The sequence below is a fragment of the Palaemon carinicauda genome, chromosome 1, assembly GCF_036898095.1.
Source record: "Palaemon carinicauda isolate YSFRI2023 chromosome 1, ASM3689809v2, whole genome shotgun sequence".
Classification (NCBI taxonomy): domain Eukaryota; kingdom Metazoa; phylum Arthropoda; class Malacostraca; order Decapoda; family Palaemonidae; genus Palaemon; species Palaemon carinicauda.
The window spans coordinates 71,194,259-71,209,729 of NC_090725.1; the positions used below are offsets into that span (position 1 = coordinate 71,194,259).

At 34.3% G+C, this 15,471-nt stretch overlaps 1 protein-coding gene across 4 annotated transcripts in view; it reads right to left on the reverse strand.

Moving 5' to 3' along the window:
- Nucleotides 1–15,471, reverse strand: part of sif (still life) — a 1,404,800-nt gene that overhangs the window by 780,052 nt on the left and 609,277 nt on the right. The window lies entirely within an intron of this gene.

Here is a 15,471-nt window from a genome sequence, read left to right on the forward strand (position 1 = left end):
ATACTGCCTTTGAGTTCACAACCTTCTCTCGGCCGTCACAGAACTGTGACATCCATGGTAGGGTGAGAAGCCAGACCTGCTAATCATAATCCTCTTCAGTTATGAGGATGTGGATATTATTATCAGTATTCCCCATCCATTCCAGAATCCCTACCACTCACCCCCCCCCCCCACCCCCAAATAAAAACTAAAAACTTTAGTATTACTAACTGCTTATGGCTTTCATTCTCTTTTCACACAAATGTATAATATTTGGTCTTGATTTTCTTTCCCGTTTTTGACAGCAAATCTCTTGCCATTTTATTAGTCTTAAAGGGATTTGTCTATATCAATATTTACATCTTCGTTACCAACTATTCAGACGGTATGCCTTTTCTAATATTCGTGTTGAAATCTTTATTTCTGTTTTCTTACCCGAATGTCTCTCTCTCTCTCTCTCTCTCTCTCTCTCTCTCTCTCTCTCTCTCTCTCTCTCTCTCTCTCTTTCCCCATTTTCATGCCCATCCTACTGGTCTTGGATTAAGTCGGATAAGGATCAAGTGGATGTTCAATACGGATATCTAGGATTTAGGATTAATGTCACGATTTTCCTCCTTACTTAATCCTACACCATTCCAACGTCGCTCGAAGGGCAAGAGATCAAAACCACCACTAAGCAGTGAGAGAAGGACCATTTCATTATTACTTTAGTATGTAAGTGAATGATGGCACATACAGCGTATAAATGTGTATCTTTATTGTGCATGCCTCGCCTGTTTTATTTTTCCATGTGAATTTCTTTGTTAAAATACTTGACTAAACTTCTCTTTACTTTTTACGCTACGAAAAATTCTTCATCATTCTTCATCATGTGTCCAAAATTTCTGTAAATGTGTATCTTTATTGTGCATGCCTCACCTGACTGTTTCATTTTTCCATGTGAATTTCTATGTTGAAATACTCGACTAAACTTCTCTTTACTTTTTACGCTACGAAAAATTCTTCATCATTCTAATGAATTATAAATGTGTCCAAAATTTCTTCTCAGAGTACTATTTCGTTAAAAATTTCATAAGCGTTTTTTTATCCATCGACAGTTCCAACCTAATTTACTAAACATCTTTATCTATTCTTAAGGCTTAAATACACGTTAAAAAAAATCGTCAAAATTTTGCATGAAAATTTTTATATCAAAATTTTGATGCAAAATTTGAGTGTGTGTAGGACGTTTTGATGTCAAAACGCCCTACACACGCTCAAATATTGTATCAAAATTTTGATATAATAATTTTCATGCAAAATTTTGACGATTTTTTTGAACGTGTATGGGCCCCTTTACTAAGTTCATATATTTTAGTAGCAACTCTCTTTACTCATTTCATGATTCTGAAGGTTTATTTCACGACTTGATTCATCGGTCCATAAACTCAAAAATTACCCTATGGTGGGTACATTTATGCCTATATGGAGTCACAGATTTCTGAGCTATTCTATCATTTCAGTCTTTCCATACATGAGTTTCGTTATCCCCTTTTCTTGATTTAATAATTTCATTAAAGTGGTGTATCTATCCATCTACCAACCTTTTCATTTTCCCACACGAATTTCATTACCCAAAAATTAATCTTTCTAACTTCATTTTACTGATACAAAAAAAAAAAAAAAAAAAAAAAAAAAAAAAAAAAAAAAAAAAAAAAAAAAAAAAAAACGGTGCCAATAATCTGAATTCTCCAATAATCTATAAATAATGTTTGATTGGTTTATTTTTAGATTAAAAACTGGGTTAACGGGGACATTGTGCAGACCTCTGAAGGCACAAAAACACTCGAATCTTTTGAAAATTAGAACATTCGACTTTATTCTTTCTTAAATGAGTCACAGTTCCACGACAGTCTACAATAATCTCGCGAGACTTACCTAACTATGCATATACTTGGAACTTGAAGCGGCTTAACATGGCAGAGACATGGTTGCATCTCAAAACTTTGATCAGAATCACACTAAAGAAGCTTTTCATAATGAAGGTCTTAAAGATTTATCCGAGTAATATAGGTCAAATGTGATCTGAAGTTATCGTTGTCCATAAGTCAATATAGTCAAGATAATTATAAAGGAAATTATTGAAAGTGATTGCTGCCTCAGTGGCGTTAATTTTGTAATTAATTTTTCTATTGTTCTTATTATCTTTTTCTCTTCATTTGAACAATCCGTCAGTAACTGGGAAAGGGACATATCAATAGGAAGGTGATGAAGACCATATCATTCACAATTTGTCTTTAATATATCACAACACATTGTAAAAGTACAGATATGTACAAAGTATAAGACACTATCACAATGTACATATTATCTGTACTTTTACAATGCGTTGTGATATATTAAAGACAAATCGTGAATGATATGGTCTTCATCGCCTTCCTATTGATATGTCCCTTTCCCAGTTACTGGCGGATTGTTCAAATGAAAAGATAATAAGAACAATAGAAAATATTAATTACAAAATTAACGCCACTGAGGCAGCAATCACTTTCAATAAAACCTTCTTAAAAGAGGGTCTACTCCCGAAATATATAAAGGAAATTAAAACATAATGAGTGTTTAATTAGACTAAATATAAAAGAATGATCACAGTGTAACAAATAGAAATATAATATAGCTAAAGCATGTCTGTATTAAGAGCTGCTTTCAAATAAAAATCTTTGGATGTAAAAATCCCAGCTAAAATATTTCAAACGAAAGAAAATAAAAAAATTAAAAAGGATGATGAAGACAGAAAAAAAACAAATAATTCTAATAAATTCAAACCTTAAGTAATGCATTTTAAAGGGAAAACTAGCTATATGTACTTCAAGTAAAACTTCGATATTATTTTATATGGAAACAATACAGAACAAAATTAATATAAGCCACAAAACGAAACAAAGCCTAATTTCAGGACAAAAAGGGAAGATACTGAAAATCCAAAATTTAATCAATATTATGACATAGAGAATATACTTGAAACAAATAGGGAAAAGCACCAAAGTAGCATTGCAGAATCCACCATCAACTCTCTGTACCATGGTCTTCCACTGTCTTGGGCTAGAGTTCCCTTGCTTGAGGGTACACTCGGGCACACTATTCTGTCTAATTTCTCTCCCTCTTGTTTTGTTAAACTTTTTATAGTTTATACGGGAAATATTTATTTTAATGTTGTTGCTGTTCTTAGAATATTCCATTTTTCCTTGTTTCCTTTCATCACTGGGCTATTTTCCCTGTTGGGGCCCCTGGGCTTATAGCATCCTGCTTTTCCAACAAGGGTTGTAGCTTAGCATTTAATAATAATAATAATAATAATAATAATAATAATAATAATAATAATAATAATAATAATAATAATAATAATAATAGGGAAACCAAGGGAATAATGATATTTATGTGAAAATTTCCTAACCTATCAAATAGATTCATGTTCATAGCGACGCTAAAGGAAAATCTAGCTAAAGTTGGGAAGAACTTCTGCTATCTACTCTTGAAATATTAATATGAGCTAAAAAAACTAGTAAAAATTACTGAGTTAATCCTAGTAACTCAAATCTATATGAATACGATTTATTTTATACGGATAATGCCAAGAAATTGAAGTTTTCGCTAAAATTACCAGTCTAATCGATATAATCAGCAAACAGTTAGAGACATGAAGTTTAGCAAAGTGTCTTAGAGACAAATTCGAAGCATAAAAAGTTATTCGATATGTATATATATACACATATATATACTGTATATATATATATGTGTGTGTGTATATATATATATATATATATATATATATATATATATATATATATATATATATATATATATATATATATAAGGACATTTTCAGTTTTCTTAAATAGTAAAAAGAAGAGGCCAATTATAATGAACTCCCCTAATATTACTAAATGATATAGTTATCAAATCCCATCTAAGTATTAAGACAATATTTATACTTGGTAAACTGGATAATAACTAGAAATAATAAAAAAGGAAAAAATCTGTAATATATGCTAATGATAAAAATTTTATTGTTTTAATGTTGTGGGAAACAGCTATACTATAACTTGGTCAGGTGCATAAAAATGGGTTAATTCTAATAATACCTCGAAAGGAATATTATTCAATAAGTATTTTCAAAATAAAGCATCGGTGAGAGTATGAATGTGAAATAGGCAATGCATATTCCAGATGCCTTTTATTTCTTAACATACCTATAACACAAATATAAAAACTTTATGGTTTTGAAAAGTTGTGACTATAGTCCATTTCTTTTATCGAGGCAGATTTGCACCGACTCGCAGCGGTGCCCTTTTAGCTCGGAAAATTTTACTGATCGCTGATTGGTTAGAATTATCTCGTCCAACCAATCAGCGATCAGGAAACTTTTCCGAGCTAAAAGGGCACCGCTGCGATTCGGTGCAAATCTGCCTCGCTAAAAGAAATTGACTATAGTGGTAGAACACCAGAAAATTTTAATCTGTTACTGAAGAACTCCATTCTGTCCCTAAAGATATCTGACCAACTCCTACCTCACAGATGCATTCATTCTCTTCCTTTCCTTTCGAAACACTTTCTTAGCATTCACACACTGCCATTTCTAATTTAATGTTGCTTTCAATTGGTATCAGTCGTCATAAAAAGGTCTCGAAACTATATCACTATATATTAGCGAAACAGGTCAGGACTCATATCCTGTTTCACTCTCTCCGTTTTGTACATCTTAAGATCATATATGTATATATATATATACATATATATATACATATATATATATATATATATATATATATATATATACATATACATATATATATATACATATATATATATATATATATATATATATATATATATATATATATATATATATATATATATATATATATATATATACATACATATACATATATGTGTGTGTGTGTTTGTGTAGATATATATATATATATATATATATATATATATATATATATATATATATATATATATATATATATATATATGTATGTATATATGTGTGTAGATATAAATACAAATAATTATAGCGGTTTCCCTTAACAGTGGTGGACTGAGAGAAAAAAAACTGCGGTTACTGCATTATCTATACTTGAATCAATCATGACAACATCGTCATATAAACTACTCCACGATACACCTATCTAAGAAACTCGGCAGTAGCACGTCGAATGCAGACAATGGCGCTTCCTGGCTTTTAGGGACCTTAGTTTACTGCCCCCTTTGACCTTCTAATTCAGTGTTTCCCAACCTTTTTTATATGATTACCCCAAAATTTCATTTCCAACTAATCAATTACCCCATTGAACATATACCCGGTAACATCGGATGTGTATTTTTGCAGCCACCAAATGAACTGTATGGATCATGTAGCCCGCTATTGGCTGCTTATATTTAAGGATCCAAAACAAATGCAAAATTTTCCATTTTAATGGATATCAAAATGAACCATCATCAGTGCAGAATATTCAAGGTAACATCTTGGTTACCCCAAAAATACGGGTCCATTACCCCACTGGGGTAATTTACCCCATGGTTGGGAAACACTGTTCTAATTGAATCAGCAATATCTAGGCTTTCAGCTTCTCTCTTCTAAATAGTTTTCACCAATCTATTGTCTATTATTCTTTCCATTTCATCAAAACATCCAAATATTCTGTTCTATCTTTTCTTCTATGCTTAAATTCTGTAGTCCATTTCTTTTAGCGATGCCTATTTGCACCGACTCGCAGCAGTGCCCTTTTAGCTCGGAAAAGTTTCCGGATCGCTGATTGGTTGGACAAGATAATTCTAACCAATCAGCGATCAGGAAACTTTTCCGAGCTAAAAGGGCACCGCCGCGAGTCGGTGCAAATATCTGTTCTATCTTTTCTTCTATGCTTAAATTCTATAGTCAATTTCTTTTAGCGGTGCATATTTGCACCGACTCGCGGCGGTGCCCTTTTAGCTCGGAAAAGTTTCCGGATCGCTGATTGGTTGGACAAGATAATTCTAACCAATCAGCGATCAGGAAACTTTTCCGAGCTAAAAGGGCACCGCCGCGAGTCGGTGCAAATATCTGTTCTATCTTTTCTTCTATGCTTAAATTCTATAGTCAATTTCTTTTAGCGATGCATATTTGCACCGACTCGCGGCGGTGCCCTTTTAGCTCGGAAAAGTTTCCGGATCGCTGATTGGTTGGACAAGATAATTCTAACCAATCAGCGATCAGGAAACTTTTCCGAGCTAAAAGGGCACCGCCGCGAGTCGGTGCAAATATGCATCGCTAAAAGAAATGGACTATATGTATTCACTTTTTCTCTACATATCAGAACTTCTTACATGTATTATGCAAACAGTTCATTTCGACAACTATTGCCCGATATGTAGCCCAGTTGGTTCATTAGTTTACCTTTGTTTGTTGATTTCTCATTGTTTACTCATTTCCCATATGGACATCCAGTTCTAAGAACATCTCTTTTCAAGTCTTAGTGGATTATGGAGAGAGAGAGAGAGAGAGAGAGAGAGAGAGAGAGAGAGAGAGAGAGAGAGAGAGAGAGAGAGAGAGAGATACTTCTTTGATCAGATTCTCAACATATTTACACGAGAGAGAGAGAGAGAGAGAGAGAGAGAGAGAGAGAGAGAGAGAGAGAGAGAGACTTCTTTGATCAGATTCTCAACATCTTTACACGAGAGAGAGAGAGAGAGAGAGAGAGAGAGAGAGAGAGAGACTTCTTTCATCAGATCAGATTCTCAAAATCTTTGAAAGAGAGAGAGAGAGAGAGATAGAGAGAGAGAGAGAGAGAGAGAGAGAGAGAGAGAGAGAGAGAAAGAGTTATTTTCAAAAAAAGGCAACAACAAAAGGCGTTTATTGACTCAAGTTTTGACCGAGGATTTTTTTTTCAGTTTTGAATGATACTAACAATAATCAAATAACTGAACTCTAAGAACTCGTGCAAACCTGAAGTTCATTCTGAGGAGAAAAACACATGTCTGAGGAAGAAGAAATTGAAGAGGAAGTGGAGTATAGGTATTTTTGTGCTATTAATTTCATTATGATTGTATGGAAATTCATTAAGGATTGTCGCAAAAGTTATGAAGGAAAGGAAGAGTGAATATTCTTATAGGCAATGGAAAAGATTGTTAGCTGAAACTGGAATGATGATATTCCTGAAATGATAATATCCTTGTATGGCAATCTAAGAACTGCTTACTGATGAAACTTCAAAGGCGTAGAACAATGAAATAAGTAAGAAGAAGACAGGGGAATTAATAAATAAAACCTTACACAAAAGTAAAAATAAATAAGATGTGATGCTCGTTTAAAAAAAAAAAAAGAGGAGAAGGGAGGACGAATATTCAGGGTAACAGAAGGAAGAGAAAGAGGAAGAGAAAGATCACAAGAGATCGGATATTGATTTAAGAAGAATGAAAATGAAAAGAGCTATGCACGATATGGGGTGGTGAAGCGCATGAAAAAGAGATAAGGAGAAAATTAATGAGGGGAATAATTATGGCTGCCAATGAAATACGAGTAGATCACTGGGTAATCAGGCAAAATAGGGGGAGCACCATACACGAGATAATGAAAAGGGGAGCACTTTAATGGCGTTGATCAGAGATGAACAGAGACTCAAGGAGGGGAACAGACCATGAATGGGGTCTTGGGGGTGGGTGGTGGGCGGACTGCTGCCTACATCCATCCTATACTGACGGCTGAATCCATCCTATACTGACGGCTGAATCCATCCTATACTGACGGCTGAATGTAATTGCATCATCTCCCAGACACTATACGACTGATCATCCATTGGCGTGGTCAGGAAAGTTCATTCGGGTAAAAGATAGTCAGGAGTGATAGAAATATTACTTTGCACTAAGTTTGAGTTTCTGAAATTCCACCGATCCCACTATCTGTTTAGGAAATTCATTTCACCGATTCTGTCAGGTGTTTATGAAAATCCTTCTACTTATCATATATCCACAGTTTTCTATTATGTTTGCAACTTCACTGACCTGACCCTCCCCCCCCCCCCTCTTTTTTTTTTTTTTTAGATTTCCTGGCACTTCCGGCCAAACACGGGCTCTTTGCAAACTTGCAGTCAGTACTTCTTTTCCTTGTGAACTAGGGATGGAATTCTCGGGGAGCCTATAGGTCTACCTGCTTTCACTAGCAGCCACTACCTTTTGTTCCTTGATCTTAGCTTGGGTGGAAAGGGGGTTGGATGCTGATCTTATGTATCAAGGGTAGAAGAGACTCTTTAGCTATGGTAAGCAGCTCTTCTAGGAGAAGGACACTCCAAAATCAAACCTTTGTTCTCTAGACTTGGGTAGTGGCATAGCCTCTGTACCATGGTCTTCCACTGTCTTGGTTTAGAGTTCTCTTGCTTGAGGGTACACTCGGGCACACTGTTCTGTCTAATTTCTCTTCCTCTTGTTTTGTTAGAGTATTTATAATTAATATAGGAAATATTTATTTCAATGTTGTTACTCTTCTTAAAATATTCTATCTTTCCTTCTTTTATTTCCTCACTGGGCTATTTTCTCTGTTGGGGCCCCTAGGCTTATAGCATCCTGCTTTTCCAACTAGGGTTGTGGCTTAGCAAATAATAATAATAATAATAATATAGGGACGGTTTCCGTAACACTATTCTGTTCCTTGCCTATGCCGCTCACGCTGGACTTTTAACCTTTTAATAGGACACTGCAGAAACATAACGTCTATAGTCCATTTCTTTTAGCGACTCATATTTGCACCGACTCGCAACGGTGCCCTTTTAGCTCGGAAAAGTTTCCTGGTCGCTGATTGGTTAGAATTATCTTGTCCAACCAATCAGCAATCAGGAAACTTTTCCCGAGCTAAAAGGGCACCGCTACGAGTCGGTGCAAATATGACTCACTAAAAGAAATGGACTAAAGAATAATGCATCGTATTAAAGCTATACAGAATAAAAGGCAAAACTATTTTATCTGACTGCAAATTTCGAGCAACATGGTGGATGTCATGGTCTGGGTAAACGTTGCTCTGAATAATGGAACAAATTTGATAACCCTCCAGATTGGTCTAACAATCAAAGATACAAGTCCAATGCAAATAAAATTATCCCTATAAACGATGGGTCAATTGAAAAATTTCAATCTCATAAAATTCATATTTTTAGTGTTGTTATGATTTAACTATATCCCAATAATTTGCACCGTGCAATAATTTTCGCAGGATTTCTGTTAAGAGATTCAGCAAAAATATCTCTAAATTCTGAAAATTCCATACGAGTATGCATACCATGAGTATATGGTATAAAAAGCAATTGCCAGTGAACACCAAAATAATTCACATTAAACACTGCCCAGATGAACAACTTTTACCTGACACATCTTTTACATTTATTTTGCAATAAATCACTACAAAAATCATAAAATTGCTACGAAATATATCAAGTGATGAATTAACACATTTTCAAGCTATACTAAATGTCCTTTAAGCTATCCAAATTGCTTGTTAATAGCTATTCCCATTATTAGTGTTAATACTATCATTTAGCATTGGTACGATTTTTTCTATATATATATATATATATATATATTATATATATATATATTATATATATATATATATATATACACATATATATATATACGTATATATATATGTTTATATATATATATATATATACATACATATATATATATATATATATATATATATATATATTTCAACGAACGTAATAAGGAATGATTATCCTTTATAACTTATAGCAGCATTTTCGGGAATTGGTATATTTTCCCCCATTATTAGTGTTATTACTATTATTTAGCATTAATACGATTTTTTTCTTATACATATTTCAACAAACGAAATAAGGAATAATTATCCTTTACATCTTATAGCAACGTTTTCGGGAATTGATATACTTTCATGTATGCACACATGCCATGCTTCACAGACTATCTTTAAATATGATTGATTGATTGATTGATTTGAGGTTTTCTGGCATCCAGACATCTAAGGTCATTGACGCCGATTAAGTATGATGACTCACCTCGTATACTGTATATTGTTTATCAACGTATACGGTGTGTGTATGCATATTTAAAACTAGATGGATTAAAACAAAACCTTTACCCAAAATTTATTGCCAGCTATTATTTTCGACAGTCGAATTAATGCAATGCTATTGTGCTGCAGTAATTTTCTCAAACTACATTTCCATGTGTTCAAGTAAATAGTATTTCTAAAGCTATTAATGAAGTGCTAATGTCTTATACATTGTCTTTCAATTTGTAAATTCCTTAACGATTCTAATGAGGTTTCTAATGGTTGATAAAGATAGGCAGCATTTAAGGTCATTCAAAAGGAAACATTTTATCTCCCGATAGGTGATTAAATGTCACACACAAACAGTATTATTCATTTAATCTCAGAAGCCTTTATGAGCCTATGTACTCGCAAAATGATTAAGGTAATATCAATTTCAGTCGGAGAATTTGTTAAAGGATTTTCCTGATAAAATTCTCTCTCTCTCTCTCTCTCTCTCTCTCTCTCTCTCTCTCTCTCTCTCTTTTTGAAGAGGAAAGATTGATTACATCCTGAATTCACATGTTAATGTTTAAAACCATTTAAAAACACAATTATATATATATATATATATATATATATATATATATATATATATATATATATATATATATATATATATATACACATATTCATATACATATATGTAAACTTTTTATACGTATGCCGATAACCAATAGGCCATTATAATATAAATTTTTAAGCAGGATCTTTATATCTATCTTTATATTTAAACCTCCGTGTATGACTTAAGCTCTAAAGACTGCTTATGTGAATAATTCTTAATGAAGTGATCTTCAGGAAACCGAAACGTCATTTCATGTTAGAAATGAGCCTCCTCAAATAAGATGCAAGCAAGTTCTCTTAAAATGAAAACACTAAATTTCACACATGAATTACCCTTTACAATCCTCGAGCAAAATGAACTAATTCAGGGATATTTAAAAAAAAAAAAAAAAAAAAAAAAAAAAAAAAAAAAAAAAAGTAATAAAACTATTCACAGTAATCATTTGTAAGGGAGAGAGAGGGGGGGGGGGTGACAAAAATAAGATGCAAGCAAGTTCTCTTAAGATGAAAACAGTAAATTTCACACATGAATTAACCTTTACAATCCTCGAGCAAAATGGACTATTTCACGGATATTTCAGAGAAAAAAATGTAATGAAATTATTCGCAGTAATCATTTGGAAACGGGGGGTGGGGGTGGGGGGTGGGGGGGGAGTGGGGGTGACAATCACCAAGTGGCCCTCACCCTTGGTTCACCCCTCGTATAGCTCCCCCAACAACTCTTGTTAGGCGCTCAATGTGAAGCAGCCGATGCTCTGGCCATCTTTCCCTCAGCCCTCCCATTTCCCTAATATGATGGATGCATGGAAATGGCAGAATGCAACAGCATAGGAGCTACTTCCCAATATCTCCCATCCTGATTAGTATCAAGACACCTAATCCGTTTCCATGATCCTCAAAACCCCTTCCATGTCCTTTACTACTCTCACCATTTTAAGCCTTGTATTTCTATTTTCCATAACACCACCCTTCTTCCCTTTCCCTTCCACTTTTGCTGTATGCACTATATCTATTCATCGCTCAAAACATATAGATTTTTCCCGCCCCCTTTTCCAATTTCATTTCCCCTCCTTATCAACTTCCATCTCCAAAATCTTTCAATTATTTTTAAGGCCCATTCTTCCTTCCCTACTCAATCCCCATATTCGCTTCTATTTCAGCAATATACCGCCTTCTATTGAGATTCTAATCATCCATCCCCTTCTTAATTCATTCCATTTCCTTCCTTTACTTTCTCCCTTTTCTACCGCAGGTCTTCATTCCTTTTTCAATCCCATTCACACTTTCCTACGCCTGTGCAATGCCTATCATAATCCCATCTCCTAAACTCTTCCTTACGCTTACCTCTTTTTACCCCAATTTCTCCTTTTCTATCTTACTACCATTCCCAGTAGTATTCTCCTTTTCCATCTTACTACCATTCCATTTTCAGTAGTATTCTCCTTTTCCATCTTACTCCCATTCCATTTTCAGTAGTATTCTCCTTTTCCATCTTACTACCATTCCATTTTCAGTAGTATTCTCCTTTTCCATCTTACTCCCATTCCATTTTCAGTAGTATTCTCCTTTTCCTCCTTCCCCATTCACCTCCCTTACTCTTCATCTCAATCCCTATTCCAACCGCCATCACCCTCATACCTCGTTAGGCAACAACGCCTTACACACTCGTTCCTCCTCCCACTTCTTCTCTACCTTGGCATGCTGGGTGTTCGCCTTTAGTGAGTCTGCCTGATCAATAAAAACAGAGAGAGAGAGAGAGAGAGAGAGAGAGAGAGAGAGAGAGAGAGAGGTGAGCGGCACCAGTAAGGAGGAGAACGTGGTAAAGAGAGACGATGCATATGAGAAAATTAATGATTACGGCATATTCTAGAGAGAGAGAGAGAGAGAGAGAGAGAGAGAGAGAGGTGGGACGGCTGTACGATATATGAGTATATTCGACGATCATAAAGCTTGTTAAAACGACTACACACAGATGAATAATATTAACAGACTTATATTAACTGTTATAAACCGCATCTGAACTAAGTTTTGACTGTGAGAAAATGGACTCTCCTTTCATATGATACGGTAAAAAGTTTGAAATTAAAGAAACTCAATATATGACCGAGAGAAAGAGAACGATAATGTCATGTTTGAAAAAACAGTCATCACGTAAAATGACCCACTGACCTCGTGTTACGACCATTTTGATTTCGGCAGGACTTCACAGTATCTTGAATGTTGTTATTCTTCTACCTTGGCAATTTCTACTTCTTCGATCAACTCTGTAATTTCTACCCCGAAATTGGAAGGAGATTGTGTACACATCGCACATGAATCATCAAACCATTTAGTTATAGTTTTTTATATCCTTTCAACCTGTGATTCAATCCGAGTTCAGACACCTAACCAGACTGGGAGCATAAATATAAATATTCAATGACTGAGGCTGACGGAAGTGATGGTCCCTGAATGGTTTCTGGTTATTATCGTCGGCTTTATCTTTTTTAATAATAAAAGTATTTCCCTATATCCAGTTTAAGCAGCCGTTTGAAACTGCACTGTGAGCGCTCCAACCATACCATCTTAAAATACTATTCAGAATAACAAATTAAAATATCTATATAACAGTCAATATTCTTTTTTGCAATAATTGAAGAGATTCCTATAAACCTACATTTGTATGAAAACTATCCTCGACATTCTTAGGGAATGTGGTCTAGGTTTCGAAAGAATTTTTTTCTTTAAACATAATTACATAACTAGATAAAATGGCGTTTTCTGGGGGAGGCAGAAGGGGAGACAGTAAGATTGACAAAGTGGTAATATGGAACTTGCGTTCCCTAGCCAAACATTTGTTGAGTTTCCAATTCATAGTTCCATCTTATGAACTGCCAAAAATTAGTCTAGGTGAATCTTTAATAATTTATATGAATATGAAGAATTAGGAAAATAGATATGGCAATGTAAACTCAAAAGGAGAAATACAAATTTTGCCTTAATCGAGGATATTCCCCAAAACCTACAATATCTCCCCCAGAGGAGAGAGCGCACCGAGTAAAATCAATCCTGGTGATCAAATTGAATCATATGAACGCCTCACCAGGTTTAAATAATCTGGGAATTCAGTCAAAACGAAAAGGGGGATCATAATATGTCCTCAGGAGGAAGCATAATGATATAACGGATATATGTCTCGAATATTTACTTTAAGTAATGAGGAACTACGAAAAAAGTCCACTTAGGAATGTAAAGATACGATCGTCTATGGAAAAGATGGGGTATATATATTTCATCTCAAGTGACCAGAAATATATAATTGGATGAGAGTCCACCAACTCCGGTTAGATCGATAAATTACATTTTCCCTTGAAAAGGCAGACTTGGTAAATAACATTATTATGGAATTACTATTTAAATCTACCCGAATGAAATTCATATAAAATTAATAAAGCCATTCAATCTGGGTTCCCTTTTTGGCCTTATAATTCCCTAGTTCATATTTACACTAATTTTGGTCATCTTGAAGACATTTTCAAACTCTTTTTGTAAACAAAATGAGATTATGAAAAGTAAAATCCCACTTTCTCCAAAAAAAGTAACTAATGAGATTGTCCTACAAGCATTAACTTATGCATCAGAAACTTGGAGCCTTATTAAAATATAAGAACATTATGTTATTTACAACTCAAAGACCAATGGAAAGAATAATAGGAATAACACTAAGACAGAAAAATGGCAATCGAAAGTTAAGGATACTCTAATAAAATGTATGAAAAATAAATGGAATGGGCAGGACATATAATGAGAAGGGCTGATAATAATTGGACCTTAGAATCTAGTTTCCCTTCTCTATATTCAGTCAACGCTGTACCTCATAAAAAATATTCATTCCACATTCCATTTCCGCGTCCTTTTCTTATCTCAAAACTTTGCACCTACGTTCAATTTCATTTCTGCGACATATTGAATCATCTCTTCCGTATAGATATTGGGAAACCATATGGACTACACACTTATGCTGCAGAGCCCCTTTTAAACCTACCCATTTGCTCTCCTACTTTTCTTTATGTTCTAACTTGCTTGAGGGTACAATCGGGCACACTGTTCTATCTTATATCTTATATCTCTTTCACTTGTTTTGTTAAAGTTTTTATAGTTTATAAAGTGATATTTATTTTAATATTGTTGCTCTTCTCAAAATATTTTATCTTCCTCGTTTCCTTTCCTCGCTGAGCTATTTTCCCTGTTGGACTCCCTGGGGTTATAGCATCCTGCTTTTCCAACTAGGGTTGTAGCTTAGTAAGTAAGTAAGTAAGTAATAATAATAATAATAATAATAATAATAATAATAATAATAATAATAACTCGCACTTTACTTATACCTTATAAATTTCAATCACAGTTTCTCTTTTAAACAGCATATTATCAATACAACTTGCATTGCCTATCAGTCACTTCTGTCATAAGAATTTTATAGTGTACACACACATATCTTCCTCTACTTTCAATCTTCTAAAACCAATTTTTCTTAAAAAGCACATGATCTAAAACCTCTTTCCGATCTGAAACCTAATGGTTCTTCCTTTACTGAGCCCCTGTCACTTATGATACTGTCGCAATCAAAACTCCACAAACATCTTTGTTTAAAATCTCATAATCCAAAATCACCTTACTAATCTTGATGAGTCATTCAGTCACACCGCCATCATATTCCTACATCTTCTCAATTGTAATACGATACTCCTTTTATTTGCAATACTTACGTCCTCAACCGTCCCTTCTACTTGCACTAAAGCCTTGCCCTTCTGTTGTTCATCCTTACTTCGCCTCAGGGCACCTATAAATATGCGTCTTTTATT